Here is a 17,333-nt window from a genome sequence, read left to right as displayed (position 1 = left end):
AGCCTACACCACAGCCACAGCAATGCCGGATCTGAACCACGTCTGTGACCTGCACCACACGCATCTCATAGCAAGGCCAAGGACTGAACCTGCATCTTCATGGATACTTGTTGGGTTTGTTACCACTGATCCATATCGGGAACTCCTACGTAGAAATCTTGAATGAAAATTTACTAGCTAGCTGAAGTTTTCACTAAGTCAAAATTTTAGAGATTTCCTCTCACATCAAAATTTATTTTTTTATTAATATTGTAAAAATGGCCATACTACAAAGCAATCTACAGATTCAATGCAATCCCTATCAAATTACCCGTGACATTTTTCACAGAACTAGAACAAAGGATCCAAAAATTTATTTGGAACCGCAGAAGACCTAGAATTTCCAAAACAATTCTGAGGAACAAAAACCAAGCAGGAGGCATAACTCTTCCAGACTTCAGACAATATTACAAAGCCACAGTCATCAAGACCGTGTGGTACTGGTACCAAAACAGACATGCATACCAATGGAACAGAATAGAGAACCCAGAAATAAACCCAGATACCTACTGTCAATCTTTGGCAAAGGAGGCAAGAACATAAAATGGGGAAAAGACAAGTCTTTTCAGCAAGTATTGCTGGGAAACCTGGACAGGTGCATGCAAATCAATTAAACTGGAACACACCCTCACACCATGCACAAAAATAAACTCAAAATGGCTGAAAGACTTAAATATAAGACAAGACACCATCAAACTCCTGGAAGAGAACATAGATAGACAAAACATTCTCTGACATCAGCCTTACAAATGTTTTCTCAGGTCAGTCTCCCAAAGCAACAGAAATAAAAGCAAAAATAAACCAGTGGGACCTAATTAAACTGACAAGCTTTTGCACAGCAAAGGAAACCAAAAAGACAACTTGCAGAATGGGAGAAAATAGTTTCAAATGATGCAACTGACAAGTGCTTCATCTCTAAAATATCCAAACTACTTAATCTCTAAAATATACAACTCAACAGCAAAAAAGCCAACAACCCAATTGAAAAATGGGCAAAAGACCTATAGACATTTCTCCAAAGGAGATATACAGAAGGCTAACAAGCACATGAAAAAATGCTCAACATCACTGATTATTGGAGAAATGCAGATCAAAACTACCATGTGATACCACCTCACACTAGTAAGAATGGCCATCATTAAGAAGTCCACAAATAACAAATGCTGGAGTGAGTGTGGAGAAAAGGGAACCCTCTTATACTCTTGGTGGGAATGTAGGCTGGTACAGCCACTATGGAGAACAGTATGGAGGTACCTTAGAAAACTACGTAGAACTACCATATGACCCAGCAATCCCACTCTTGGGCATATATCTGGACAAAACTTTTCTTGAAAAAAATACATGCACCTGCATGTTCATTGCAGCACTATTCACAATAGCCAAGACATGGAAGCAACTCAAATGTCCATCAACAGATGGTTGGATTAGGAAAATGTGATATATAAGCACAAAATAATGCCATTTGCAGCAACATGAATGGAACTAGGGACTCTCATACCAAGTGAAGTAAGTCAGAAAGAGAAAGACAAAGAAACATTTGATATCACTTACATCTGAAATCTAATATACGGCACAAATGAACTTTTCCACAGAAAAGAAACTAATGGACTCGGAGAATAGACTTGTTGCCAAGGGGGAGGGAGTGGGATGGATGGAGTGCTTGTGGTTGGTAGATGCAGACTATTGCCTTTTGAGTGGATTAGCAATGAGATCTTGCTGTGTAGAACTGGGAGCTATGTCTGATAATGTGAGAAAAAAGAATGTGTACATGTATGTGTAACTGGGTCACCATGCTGTACAGTAGAAAATTGACAACACTGTAAACCAGCTATAATGGGAAAAAAAATCATTATAAAAATTTTTTTATATTCTTTCTACTCTGTAGGAAAAACTATAATACTATATAATTCATAATTTACCCCAGGTCCTAAGTAGTGCCTACAGCATTCAGATGTTACCAGGCCAGGGATTGAACATGAGCCACAACTGTAATCAGAGCTATAGCAGTGATAAATGCCAGATCCTTAACCTGCTGAGCCATGAGCGAACTCCTGTCTCTAATCTTTTTTAGGGAGTGGAAGAGAGTTATAACATAAAAGTGCTTTTATGTTTTACATATGTTTTTAAAAGTAATTTTAAAGGAAAAACGGTGTCTCGCCTCCAAAGTGTAAAAAGTAATACGTGGACTTTACAGATCACAACTCTTCCCAGTGTATCTGCTTTTAAGAAAGTGTCCTATGTTTATTTACAGTGTTGCCAACCATGTATGCATTTAGAAATTAATATAGTCAAGTTTCGTTTGGGGACTTTGAGGGGTTATACTCTATTCTTCTGTGTTCCCTTTCTTTTTTTTTTTTTTTTTTTTGGTCTTTTGTCTTTTAGGGCTGAGCCCTTGGCATATGGAGGTTCCAGAGCTGTAGCCACTGGCCTACACCACAGCCACAACAGCGTGGGGTCTGAGCCACATCTGCGGCCTACACTACAGCTCATGGCAATGCCAGATCTTTAACCCACTGAGCAAGGCTAGGGATTGAATCCGTGTCCTCATGGATGCTAGTCAGGTTTGTTAACCGCTGAGCCACTACAGGGACTCCTTTTGTGTTCTCTTTCACTCAGTATCATTTATGAGAGTCATTCAAATCATTACATGTTGGTTTAGTTCTACTGTGTTGGTTTTTTGTTTTGTTTTGTTTTGTTTTTTGCCATGCCTGTGGCATATGGAAGTTCCCAGGTCAGGGATCGAACTGGCGCCACAGTAGTGACCTGCGTGTTGTTATAGCCCCCCCCTCCGCCTTTTTTTTTTTTTTTTTTCCCTTGCCTTTTAGGACCACACCCATGGCATGTGGAAGCTTCCAGGCTAGGCGTCAAATCAGAGCTACAACTGCCGGCCTATGCCATAGCCACAGCATCCTGGGACCTGAGCTGTGTGTGCAACTCATGGCAATGCCAGATTCCCAAGCTCCTGAGCAACCTCAGATATTGAACCCTCATCATCATGGATACTAGTCACATTTGTTACTGCTGAGCCACAACCGGAACTCCTGCTTTAGCTTTTAATTTGATTTCCATGTTTAAAAAAATTTTTTTTTATTCCCTCGCAGGAAAATATTTTATTATTGAATATATTATTATTATATTGAATTATTTATTATATTATTGAATTATTTATATTTTATTATTACTGCTAATGAACTGTGTATTATTTCCAGTTTTTGATACTACAAACAGTGCAACTATGAACACTTTTGTACATGTATCTTCTTTTTAATTTAGAAAATTAAAAAAAATTATTGAAGTTTAATTGATTTATAGTGTGCCAATTTCTGTTGTGTGCATGTATCTTTTTTTTTTTTAGGCAAAGGAGTTTTACTAAAAGCATTTGCTAACTTATGCTATGATGTTAAGTGGAAAAATAAGAAAAGAACAATTAAGCTACTTAAATATAACAGGCTTACATGGAAAATTTAGAAAATATATGAAAAAAGAAACATAAACCATAAAATAGGTACACATATTTAAGCCTAATTTTTAAATAAAAACTGTAATAATGCCTTATAACCATATTTCATAACTTACTTTCACTCGATAATGTATGGTAAACATATTTTTATGAAAATAAATGTTATTCTAAAAGTTTGACTAGGCGTTCCCTCTGTGGCATAGTGCGTTAAGAATTCGACTGCAACCACTCAGGTCATTGTAGAGACGTGGGTTCAGTCCCCTGCCTGATTCAGTAGGTTAAAGATCCGGCACTGCAGCAGCTACAGCACAGCTCGAAACTGCAGCTTGGGTTCAGTCCCTGGCCTGGGAACCTCCATATGCTGTGTGTGTACATGTGTCTTGATGCACATTTTCTTGTTTCTCACAGATACGTAACTAGCAAGAGCTGTGTTATAGAGTATGCCTATTTTCAAGGTTATTAGCTAATGCCAAATATTTTCCCAGAGAGGTTTTACTAATTTACATTTTCACCAGAATGAGATTTCTGGATACTCCACATTATTGCCAGTGCAAAACAGTAATATCTATAAAATAAAATTTCTTGGACATGTAATCTTTTAAACTTACATACAACTCATAGACACAGAGACATAATCACAGCATACCAAGAAAAGGTTGACTAATTTTGCTTAATATTACATAAAAGACAACTTTTTAGCTTTGGAGGTGGTTAAGTAGTTGCCATTATTAGCTGTTTTATACTTCTGTTCCCTGCCTCCATAGAAGAAATGGTACTAATAATGAAATAATGGAAAAATTTTTTTTTTCCTTTGCATGAAAACTTCTTACCACTAATCTTCAAAGGAGATGGATTTTAACAGTGTGATCTCATATGAAATAAATTAGCCAGAGAGAAGAAAAAACTTTAGCTAGAGATTAAAAAGTTCAGTAATCATTATTTGGGGAATTTTTTTTTTTTCTTTTTTAATATGGCATACAGAAGTTCCCCGGCCAGGGACTGAACACTATGCTCACCTGTGGCAGTGCTGGATCCTTTAATCCGCCATGTTTGGCTAGGGATTGAACGTGTGCCTCTGAAGCGACTCAAGCTGCTGGAGTCGGATTCTTAACCTACTTGGCTATAGTGGCTACTCCAAAGAAGGCACAGTTTATTTGCTTGTTTTAATCTGCACACAAGGCATGCAGAAGTCCCCAGGCCAGGGATTAAACCTGTGCCACAACAGTGAAAATGCCATAATCCTTGACTGCTAGGCCAACAGGGAAATATTCAAGTTTCATGTAACAGTTTTTTTGTCTATTGTATTTTTTAGGGACTCACCAGTGGCATATGGAGGTTCCCACGTTAGGGGTTGAATCAGTGCTGTAGCCGCTGGCCTCTGCCACGACCGTAGCAACTCGGGATCTGAGCTGCATCTGCGACCTATACCACAGCTCACGGCAATGCCAGATCCTTAACCCACTAAGCAAAGCTAGGAATTGAACCCGATTCCTCATGGACGCTAGTTGGGTTCGTTAACCACTGAGCCATGACAGGAACTCCAAGTTTCATGTAACTTTGAATTTTATCCTCAGTAACTTTATTAGTCCTTGTGCCATTTCTTTGGCATAGGTTTCTGTTAACTAGTTACATTTCATATAATTTTTTATCTCTTTTTAGGGCCGCACCCGCAGCATATAGAGGTTCCCAGGCTAGGGTCAAATTGGAGCTTTAGCCTCCGGCCTGTGCCACAGCAATGCCAGATCCAAGCCTTATCTGCGATCTACACCACAGTTCACAGCAACACCAGATCCTTAACTCACTGAGCGAGGCCAGGGATCGCACCTGTGTCCTCATGGATACTAGTTAGATTCATTTCTGCTGAGCCATGACTGGAACTCCTTGTATAATTTCTAATTCAAGATTATTATACCTTTTTCCCTGGCAAAGATAGTAAGCTCTATACTGCACTAAAAGCAGACATGCAGTATGTTGTTCAGTGTGACACAATCGAGGATCTTTTTTCATTGAATAGAACACAGTGAAGGCCAGAGGTATATTGTAAGTAGTAGCTTTTTATAGGATGAATTTTTAAGAATGACACAGTTCTTCTAGTTATCCTGTTGTTTTGATACAGATTTATTTTCTTTGTCTTTTATTAGCAGAAACCTTCAAGTATGGGATTGATTATCATACTAGAATATACATTATCAAAGGATTCCTGCGATTTGGTTAGTCCTTTCAGAACAGCAAAGAATGCACACCTCAGGGATAGTTACCTGTGAAGGTTGTTGGTGCTTTCTTTGAGGAAAAAAAAAATTATTTTTCTTTTTTTCTGCCGCCCTGTGGCATATGGAGTTCCCAGACCAGGGATCAAATCTGAGCCAGAGTTGCCACCTACACCACAGCTACGGCTGGATCTCTAACCCACTGTGCCGGGCCGGGGATGGATCCTGTGTCCTGGAGCTGCAGAGACTGTGATGATCTCATTGTGTCACAGTGGGAACTCCAAGGGAAATTTTAATGTTAGCAGTAACTTGTACTTTTGGCTTTGGCCAAATGCCTTTCGTCCTTCTGTTAAACTTTTGTATTTCATTGAGTGATTTTCTTAATACTCTAAAAAAGCAGTTTTTGGCTGTGGGATGGAAATCCTGTGAAATCAGATTGTTATGATCATTATACAAAAAATAAAAAAGCAGTTTTCAGGGAAAAATAAACCAGATGAAGAGTAATCTTTATCTGAAATCATTGACAGTTCTTTTGGTCTTTGTCAGTAGTATATGGAAGAATCTCCTTACAGTTCTAATGAGTGACTCTTGTTTTCCCCACTCTTGATTGTTTCAGATATTCATTTTGATTGATAGCAGTATATTTTTGGTCAGTTATGTTACTTTTTCCCATTAGTTGCTATTTCTGCCATTTTTGCCCTCATGTGTAGTGGGATGTATATATATTTATGTTTTCTAAACTTTTGAGGTAAGATTATTTCTTCAATGGATATATTCCAAAATGGAATCATTTTGGGGTGTTGTTTTAAGGCCGTTGTGACATATTGCTCTGTAGTTCTGGAGACATGGTAAACCTATTCCCAGTATCCTATGTCCTGTTTCCTTAGATCCCTGCCAATATTGAGGTAACGTTGTTTAAAAAATTACTTACATTATTAATGACATGGATGTAGTTATATATTTTAATATTCATTTATTCTTAATAAGTAGTGATTTTGAATATTTTTCCATACTATGATTTATTTTCTGTGTATATTTAATCTTTGTTTCATCAGGATGAATTGGAGAATTGACCTAACATGGCTTTTTCAGTCAAACTGGTTAGCCTGTTTTGCTTTTGCTTTATTTCATTGTGCAGATTTTTCCCCTATTGTTAAAATAACTATTTTGATAATTTTCTTTATTAGAGTATCAAAATAATGTATTCTGAAGGATGTCAAACAAGAATATACATTTATAAAGCTTTGTAGGTGAGAAATTTCCTTGTAAGAACTCTTCAGTTCTGGCTGTTAATTTCCTAAGTAAATGTTTCAGTAGCATTATGATTTTTATATTTTGAAAAAATTTCCCTGATGAGATTTATAAATGCTCTACCATTTCATGGTAAACTTCATGCCCTTGCAAATGTAATTTTCACTCCAAATCGAAAACAAATTTTTAAGAAAATCATAAAGCTATTTTAAAAACAGGGAAGACATTAAATACAATTAATGTAAGTTTTAAACTTTAGTCACATTTTAGCATCATTCATGTCTCCTTTAGCTTCTAAGCTTTTGACTGTAGTTAGTTCTCCATGAGTCCATTTTATTTCAATTTGGGGATCAGGTAGCTGAGCCTTTAGGGATTTGTGTCTGTTTTAGGTAGACATAAGGGATTCTAGGGTTAGGTTACCAGGAAGTAAACTTTCTTTAGTGTTTCTGACTGATTGATTAAATTCCAGAAAAATCTAATGTCATTTGGAGACCAGTTTCATTTCTTTCCTTGTAGAGTTTGTATCTCTGTGGTGGAATTCTTGGGAATCTAAGAACTTGAATAAAATATCTAATTGAATATTATAAAAATTATAACATTAAATTACAAATGTGGGCAACAACTGCCATTAGTTGTTATTTTTAGAACATTAATAATACGTTTATTACTGTATCAGTTTTTTCTTAATGTTTTAATGCCTGTATTTCAGCATGAGTGGTTTTTGTCATAATTCTATGTATTTTGTGCATTTAATAATTATGATTGTAGGTAGAGGTTTATAGTTTCCGAAACCAGATTGTAAAAAACTACGTGGCCCCTGCTAAGTTTAATAGCTCACCCCAAGGAGAATGAATTCTTTTGTATTAGATGACTGAAAAATTGGCTCCCTTTCATGGAGGTTTGCCAAACTGTTAGTGTTAATATGGGTTAGACTGTAACAGAGAGAGCTGGGTGGGATTGATTGCTGGACTTTGGAAAGGGTCTTGAATGAAGTGGTTTCGTACCGTCAGAGGCAGATGGTATTGCCAGCACAAAGTGGGGAAAATTTAATTTACATAAAAACATATGCTAGTCATTTTTCTGTTGTTCAAGTTCATGACTGTTGAACTATATTAGAAAATAAAAATGTGTTTTCTGTTAAGGTATTTGTGTTTCTTCTTACAGATCTTTTAAATATGATGTATATACTTCTGAGTATGTGTATTTGTGTGTATTATATATGTGCACACATAGGTATACATAGGTATACATAAAATATATTCATATACATGTACCTGTACGTTGAGATGTGCTTTTTTAAAAACCAGAATGAGATGATGTTGTATAAGTAACTTCTTTTGTTTTAAGTTTATTGAGGTATAATCTACCTAAAGTAAAATTCACCTTTTTTAGTGTATAGTTCTTTTAGTTCCAACAAGCAGAAAAAAACATGTAATTCCCACTACTGTCATGATATAGAACAGTTATGTAACCCCTAGAATCTCTTTGTGCTCCTGTTGTAGTCATCTTCTTCCCTTGCAATCATTTCTTTCCCCTCCCTCCCTTCCTTCCTTCCTTTGCTTTTTAGGGCCACACCCGTGACATATGGAAGTTCCCAGGCTAGGGGTTGAATATGGAGCTGCAAGTGCAGCTGCCAGCCTACGCCACAGCCAACACAGGATCCAAGCCCTCTCTGACCTACACAACTCATGGCATCACCAGATCCTTAACCCACTGAGCTAGGCCAGGGGTCGAACCCTCATCCTCATGGATACTAGTCAGGTTCGTAATCTGCTGAGCCACAACAGGAACTCCCTTTTTTGTTCTTTTTTTTTTTTTTTTTTTTTTTTTTTTTTTTACAAAATATATAAATGGCATCATACAGTATATATAGTTTCGAGCCTGGCATTTTTAATTTAGCATGCTTATTCCCCTAAGTTTTTTTATTTTAGATTGTCCTTCAGGAATCTTTTAATGAATTGACGAAAATATTCATGTCTTTTTTTCTTTTCTGGGAATTTCATTATTTTGGTTTTGAAATTTTAAGCCTCTAGTCAGACTGGCACTTACTTAAGTATAAATTGTGAGGCAGAGAATTCCATTTTTTAAAATTTAGCTAGTTTGGCAGTATTTATTAAGATTGAGTTACTAATATAATACTCTTACTGAATATTGATTTCCTCACAGGTAACACAAGTAGCAAGGCAGCCGGGACCCCCGACCCCTTCCCCTTACTCAGCACATGAAATAAACAAGGGGCACCCAAATCTTGCGGCAACGCCCCCGGGACATGCATCGTCCCCTGGACTCTCTCAAGTAAGAAAAACTTTTTCTTCCTAAAAGAAATTTCCATGTAAAAACAGCATTTCTATTTTTCTAAAGCAAACTTTTAAGCAGTAACATACTACATTACTTGAAAAGTATTTTCTATTTTGTCTATTTCTATTGTCTTTTAGTTTTTAGACACATCTCCCATAATAGTAGCTACTAACAGTTTTACACATTTTATTGTGGAGTCATTCAAAGTAAAGTGTTAGTGGTATTTAGTTTTCCTTTTTGTTGTTTTAGAAATTAGGATATGATTTTAAAGTTCATTAAATATCCCACAAAGCACTTCTTTTCTTTTCAGTGTGTAAGCTCTTAGTCTCCCTTCTTCTCATTTTTTGGTGGAGTGTTGGTGGTTATTTTCTACTTTTGTAAAAAGTATGCGTGTCTTTCACTCTTAGTAATTTTAGTGGGCTTTTTTGTTCATTGGTTTGGTTTTGTAAATAGATTATTAGAAATTGTTAGGCTTAAAATTTTGTTGACCTGAACAAGTAAAAGTGACCTCCTTAGTTTATTTCCAGTTACTAGGCATAGCAGATATTGAAACACTGTTTTAAGAAGATGTCACTGTCGGTCCCATGCATTTTAAGCAGTTTCCCAAATAAGGGTTCGGCTTGTACCAACTCACCTTTAAATGCTTGTTTGGTCCTCCTTTTGGTTCAAAGTGGACTTTGTATATATTATGTATATGAATATATTTTATGTATACATTCTCTTGTTGGAATGTAGAGAGAGTCAAGCCTGACCCATGCTTTTTGAGATTGTCAGTACTTACACAGGTTGATGAAAATTAATTAATTTTATAACATTATTTTTCAGCTTGGTTTTTATATTTTAGGCCTTTTAGATCTTGAAAAATAAGAGAAATAAAGAATTACTAAAAATAATGCTAAAAGCTGATGATTTTAAATTGGGATTGATTAATGATAGTATAAACTAGAATATTTGGAGAAGGAATGTACAGCTTGCCAAACCATAATTGAAATAGCTCTCTAGGGACTATGTAAATTAATTTGGGCTTAGTACTGTGCTTAAACTCGTTCTAAATCATTCCTATTTAGGGTTTTAAAAATAAATATGTCAAATGAGCTCTTTCGGCATGTGGAGGTTCCCAGGCTAGGGGTCTAATCGGAGCTGCAGCTGCCGGCCTGCGCCACAGCCACGGCAACACCAGATCCTTAACCCACTGAGTGAGGCCAGGGATCAAAGCCGCAGTCTCATGGTTCCTAGTTGGATTCGTTAACCACTGAGACACGATGGGAATGTCATCAAATGAGCTCTTTTTTTTTTGGTCTTTTTGCTATTTCTTGGGCCGCTCCCGCGGCATATGGAGGTTCCCAGGCTAGGGGTTGAATCGGAACTGTAGCCACTAGCCTACGCCAGAGCCACAGCAACGCGGGATCCGAGCCACGTCTGCAACCTACACCACAGCTCACGGCAATGCTGGATCATTAACCCACTGAGCAAGGACAGGGACCAAACCCGCAACCTCATGGTTCTTAGTCGGATTCGTTAACCACTGCGCCGTGACGGGAACTCCAGTTTTTTGTTTGTTTGTTTGTTTTGTTTTGTTTTTGCAAATGAGCTCTTTTTAGGATGAGTTTCTTGTGTTGCTTTTCATTGCACTGAACAGAGCTACCCAGGCTATTAGTAAGGTACATAGTTCTGAATCTCATGAGGAAAGAAAAATTATGAAGTAATTTGAATAGATACAGCTTAATATAAAGGATTGTTAAGTATAATATGGGATTGGAGTAATGAGGGATTGCCTAATAAGAAAACTATAAATGTCATCAAAATAACAAATATGAGGAGTAGTATTTCTCCTGGGGCCGAAGATGGAGTCCCCATGGAAGAGCCTTCTTTTCCACCCTGATATCAGTGTGCCTGGCTCATAGTAGAGAAGTCATTGTAGTATCGCACCAGTAAAATGTACTAGGAATGCATCCTTTAGAACTTGTTGGAAATTTGCTTCATGGAGTGTTGAGGAGAGCTGGCTTCTTTAATACCAGTTCCTTTAGCAAAGCGCTGCTGCAGTGCCCAGTGGCTCGAGGCTCCTTACAGCACTGCTGTTTGCCACAGACCCTTCACCTAACCTTGGGTCTGCTGGATCCTAGGTTCTGTGTGGTACAGCAGCTTGCATTGAGATTGCAGCTTAAGCTTAGTGCAGAGCCTCTTTTCATTCTGTTCCTTGTTGAAATCTGGAAGTCTCCTAGGTGATTTTGTGGGTAGGTTAAGGTGTAGCACACGCGAATGTATTGTATGTTGTCTCCGAAATCTAAAAAAGGTCTGCATGCCTCTTTTTTTCAACCTAGTGTTAGGTAGGAGACTCCTCCCCCTACCTTGGGAGACCCACACCTTTTTGGCTAGGGCATGATGTGGTTCTCTGAATGGTAGAGAAGTTGATGTGGTGCCACATCAGTAGAACTTCCTAGAAATTCACCTTCTGGAACTTGGCAGCATTCTGCCCTCTATGGTGCTGAATGAAAACCCTTCACAGTGTGGTTTCTTCGAGGAGGCACTCTCAACAGCCTGAGAAAATACCAGGGGTAGCTGTTAGCCACTGGGTATTGCTGGCTACTGCACAATGCAGCAGAATCCTGGTGCTGCAGAAGCTGTGCCCTCTAGGGCAGCTGGGCCCTGGACAAGTCGGGTTTTGGAGAAGCTCTCTGTACTGCAGGTTCCTGTTGTGCATGCCCTTTCCTTCTGCACTGTCTTTGCAGAACCCTCTACTGACAGAGCCTAGCACTGCGTCAGATCCATTTTCACTATACTGGCAAACGAGTTGAATTTTGAGCTGAAAGGCAAGCACCTGATCACTGGCACATAAGGGTAACAGCTTAGTTTTCCATTTCAAATTCTTACTGTTTCAAGTTGTGATTTGACCTCAGCAGTTGACCCAAAGCACTTAAGTGTTCTGAAGACAGGCTGGTTGCTTACAAATGCGTAATTTGCGTTTAAGAAAGGTTGATCTAGCACCGTTGTCCACAGATGCCTTTCTGTATGCCATTTATTAGTTGCTTTTAGAAGTCAAAGTACATGATTCCCAGGGAGAAGTGTCACCAAATATTATCTTGCTCTTCTTTGCGGTCTGTTTTCTTAATCATTTTTACCCAATCTGATGGATGAACCCAGTAAATCACATCTGGCTCACTGCCCAATTTTATTCCCTGCCTTTCAGACAGAGTCAGCCTTAATATGGATTTATTTGTCTCCTAACAATGTCTTAACATCTGTTGATAGAGTGAGGACGTTTTTCTATATTGGCATGTCTGGAAAAATGGGGAGTTCTGTGGGAAGCTCAGTCCCTTAGGTTTAATAGTTGACATGTTTATAGATCACTATGGAGAGTAGAGCCTTCATAATAGAGGAAAAAGGATTACATGTTTGGAGTCAAACAGACATCACGTTCTGGGACTTGGTCTGTCACTTTCTAGTTACATGATGTTGGGTCAGTTGTTTAATATCTCTGGAACTTGGTTTCTTCATGTGCTGTATGGGGGAGAATTAGAATCCTACTACTAATGAGAGGATTGTTATGAACAGTATACAAAATCCTGCCTCAGAACAGGACACTCTAATGCCTTCCATAAATGACATTTGTTGTTTTCATGCTTGTCTGACTTGCTTCTCTTCGGGGTGTGTGTGTAACTCATTTAATTTGGCTGCCTGTCTGGTATTAGTATAAAATTCCAAAGTTCTCCCCAGGAGTTTGAGATGTCTTCTAGGACTTTGCTTATCCCTTCCAGGGTAAAAGTAGAGACCAGGCTTGGTCATTTTCTGTTGGCAGTAGTGTCGTTTATTCTTAAACACAGAACTGTTGGATTCAAATCAACTGCAGAAAAGATTAAAGAATCTTCTTTAGCCATGTGCCCTTTGTGAGGTGACAGTCTCTCTCTCCTTCTTCTTCCTCTGTGAATTAGATCTCTTTGTCCCAAGTAGCTACCTGTGTCTGTGACTCAATGTTTGCCATGAAATCAATTGATTATGGTCTAAGCAAAAGCATCTAAGCTGAAGAAAAGTGAATTTCATAGCTGTGAAACATAAAAGCTATGAGGGAAAAATGTAGAAAATTGTTCCCAGTGCTCTCCCTTACCTTATCAGTGACAACCTATGTGCCTGCTTAATTTTCTTCAGGATGGGATTTTACACATATGAGCACAAGTATATACACTTGTGCACATGCCAGTTTTTAAGGCTTTACATGCATTTTCCTTTGTGATATGACTTCTAAATCTTCCTAGCTCTGTTGCCTCTGGAGGTTTTATTTAAAGAAAGTCAAAATCTTTTGACTCGTATAGATTAATAGTTAAAGTGATATTTTCAAACTATGGATAATTTGTGAGACACAGAGTCTTTTTAGGTATGGATTCATTTCAGTTGCCCTGAAATGGCAGCACTTGAACTGTCTCTAAACCCAGAATGTCCTTACTGTGCAAATAAGAATTTGGAGTTTAAAAGTATTTTGGGGGAAGATTTCAAAATATGTAGAGAAATGCACTCTCCTGGGAGTCAGGAGACCTGTTTTAGAGTCCCAACTCTGATGTTCTATTTCAGAGTTCAACCATTTGAAGTTCCTACCCAGTACTCAGTTTTCCTCTATGTAAATAAGAGACTTGTATTAGTTGAGATCTGAATTCCCTTTAAGGTCTCCATGGTTTGGAAACTACTTCAGAGTAGCCAGTTACTAATTATGAAAAAATTTTGAATTCTATATTTTAAACTTTAACTTAGGCAAACTTTGCATTCTGTTTCATATTGTATCTTTTTAAAAAATATTAGAAATTCATTACTTGAATTATCTAAAGTTACTTAAGCAAAACAAAAGTGTTTCATACTGTTGCTTGATTGTTGGTACACATTTTTTTTTAACTCAGTTAATTTTCAAATAATGGAACTAAATTACAAAATGACCCTAACCCTAAACTGGCAGTGATTATCACGTTCAGTATCTAGTCCCTCCCCCCACCCCCCTTGGTATCACCTTCTGAATTCTTAGGCTGTGTTCACAGTAATCACTGAGAAGAAATGCTCAGAATAATGCCAAAGAATTAGAGTGGTACTTGTTTTCTCCCTATTATTCCTGGAAATTTCATTTGGTTCTTCTTTTTTCTGAGAGATCAACTTGGTCATGTTATGTAGTGGGGCTGAGATGCCCATGGTGTGTGATGCACTCACTGGTTAGATCCTTTATTCTCTCTGGCAATGCTAAGCAAGGGACTTCTTCACTGAGGAATAGTGATTGATCATGATACTTATTTTAACATTACTATTTTCATTATCAAGAGAATAAGTTTTTAGTGACTCCTTGTTTCTCCAATCTTTTTACTTTATCCAACTTCCAGGCTTCAGTTTCCTTTCAGAAGTCTTTTTTTGCTAAGGAAAAATTCTCAATGTTGCCTCACAGTTAATTGGCTGATTGTTTTGGACTTTGCAAACTGCTTTTTCTTTATAATCAGGCTAAACAGTGGTTTTATTTACTACAAGCAAGTTTTTATACTTTTGTGATTTTTAAAATGTCTTTCATGATAAAAGTAAATTGAGTTTGACAAGTCTTGACTGTCAGCCTTGCATAGAAACAGGATAAGTAGAGGAAGCTTTAAAAAATTTTTTTTCACGTTTTGTTGTTTAGATAGATGACTGTTGACTCACCTTAAAAAAGAAAGTAAAGCAATATTTATTGTTTTTTTTTATACTTCCCTTTTTATCCATGGAATATATTATGGCTGTATACGCAGTCTTTTGGTTTTTTTTTTTTGTTTTTTTGTTTTTCTCGGTTGTGCCAGTGACTTATGGAAGTTCCTGGGCCAGGGATTGAATCCACACCATAGCAGTGGCCCAAGCCGCTGAAGTGACAGTGATCCTTAACCTGCTGTGCCATAAGAGAACTCTTAGGCAGTCTTTGAACAGCAGCTGCATTCATGGCACTGAAGATTTTATGTAGGCTCTGAAAACAGCAGTGCTGATGCATTTAGGTGTCCCTGTTTCGCCAAAACCTGTTCTGTTTGGTTTTCATTTTTCAGTTGATAATATAATACGTATTTAAACATTTATGCCTTATTGAAAATTTTGTTAGCAAATACTGTCATTAAATACTGTCATTAAGTAATATGCCTTTGCAACTGTTGTTAGTATAAAAGTAAGTTGGAAAAGCTTATAAAATATCCAGATCATTTATGCCTGTGGTTTCATCTAATACTTTAAATAATTGTGGTAAGCTCTTTTCTTTAATTACTGATATTTATCTTAATGTAGTCATATTTAATAGAGAATTTTAACTTCTGTCTTTTTTATTTTTATTAATAAAAACAGTTGTAACCATATTTATAAAGTAGAACTGTACCAGATGTTTTCCTATTGGGTGGATTTCATGTTTTATGCAGTGGTAGAGCTTAGCATGAAATATGGTTAAAGGCATATTTGTTTGACGATGCTTTTCTTTGCATTTTTCATTTCTTTCCATGTAACTGGAAAAAATTCCTTTCAAAATATTTGTGGTTAGTTTTTATGTTTTGCTGTAAGAATGACAGTTATGGGCAACTGTTACTTGGACTTTCCCCACCCTAAACTCCAAGTTTCAGATTCTCTTTGGCAAATCTATAAGACTAGAACCTATGTTTTGAAATATTTAAGTGTAAGGAGTGTACGGTTCCAAAATCAATTCTACATTTATTCAACACCATTTTATTTATTTATTTTTTTTTGCTATTTCTTAGGCCGCTCCCGCGGCATATGGAGGTTCCCAGGCTAGGGGTTGAATCAGAGCTGTAGCCCCTGGCCTACGCCAGAGCCACAGCAACACTGGATCCTAGCCGCATCTGCAGTTTACACTACAGCTCACGGCAACGCCGGATCCTTAACCCACTGAGCAAGGGCAGGGACTGAACCCGCAACCTCATGGTTCCTAGTCGGATTCCTTAACCACGGCGCCACGACGGGAACTCCCAATTCAACACCATTTTAGAAAGCCAAAGAATTTTGAAAGAGCCAATCAGTAAGAACTCAGTGATTTCTCAAGCATTTCTGTTGAGGTGTATGAGTTGTTTGTATATTTTGTAAATTAAGCCTATATTGGTTTGCATCATTTGCAAATATTTTCTCCAATTCTGTAGGTTGTCTTTTCATTTTGTTTATGGTTTCCTTTTTTTTTTGGCTTTTGTCTTTTTAGGGCTGCACCCGCTAGGGGTCTAATCGCAGCTATAGCTGCCAGCCTACACCACAGCCACAGCAATGCCAGATCTGAGCTGTGTCTGTGACCTACACCACAGCTCACGGCAACACCAGATCTTTAACCCACTGAGCGAGGCCAGGGATTGAACCATCAACCTCATGGTTCCTAGTCGGATTCATTTCCGCTGCACCATAACAGGAACTCCGAATATTGTTTTAGATTCATTGTTATGGAAGTAAAATTTTATAATTTACTTACCTAACTACAACCTTTTTTCCTCAATACCTTTTTTCCTCAATATGTGTATTTATTTGCTGGTACTTTATTTTTTTCTCAAACGTCCAGTGATGCTGACAGTTCGGTAACAGGAAGAGCTAGATCTAATTGTAGATTTTTTGTTGGTTGATGGACCCTCATTTTTTTCCTCTATGAGGAGTGATAAACTCAAACTACCTGAATCTTCTCCTTCTTGTATCTTTTCTCTTTGCCAAGGATTTTGTTCCGTAGGTATGTAGGCAGGTGATATATAAAAGAAAGAATTTATGTTGCCAATATTTTTGTTATATTTCACAGGCAAAATAAATCTTTTTTTCAGCTTCCTGGCTGTGATACTCCATTTTCAGGTACTACACTGTATTATTCAAGACTCTGTTCATTGCTTTGAATCTTAGTACTCTTCATCACCACTAAAATTGCCCATCTTCTTTCACAGTTCAGTTCTGTAATTTTGACCTGCCTGTTAGTATAGTTGACAACATGAGAGCCTAATTAGTTTATTGCCAGGAAAAAAAAGAAAGCATAGTATTTCAAATAGGATTTAATACATGAATTTGTTACACTAGCTGATTGATTCTCAACGTGACACGGAGGTAGTCTAGAGATTAATAACTATAGGAAGCAG

General features: G+C 37.5%; 1 protein-coding gene across 50 annotated transcripts in view; it reads left to right on the top strand.

The window, feature by feature from the left end:
- EIF4G3 (eukaryotic translation initiation factor 4 gamma 3) overlaps nt 1-17,333 on the top strand; it is a 356,484-nt gene that overhangs the window by 120,897 nt on the left and 218,254 nt on the right. For 32 of the 50 annotated variants that reach the window (XM_021097677.2, XM_021097671.2, XM_021097676.2 and 29 more), the window contains one exon: nt 9,124-9,252. The exons of the other annotated variants lie outside the window; for them this stretch is intronic. The gene's annotated coding sequence lies outside the window, so the exon portion shown is untranslated. The remainder of the gene's footprint in view (nt 1-9,123; nt 9,253-17,333) is intronic. 50 annotated transcript variants of the gene reach the window in all.

Source organism: Sus scrofa, chromosome 6 (assembly GCF_054392235.1).
Source record: "Sus scrofa isolate SSC_HxYL_T2T_F1_AM1 chromosome 6, Sscrofa_HxYL_maternal_Yorkshire_Landrace_v2.0, whole genome shotgun sequence".
Taxonomy (NCBI): domain Eukaryota; kingdom Metazoa; phylum Chordata; class Mammalia; order Artiodactyla; family Suidae; genus Sus; species Sus scrofa.
Note: the sequence above shows the minus strand (reverse complement) of the source record. Positions and strands in the feature narration are given on the sequence as shown.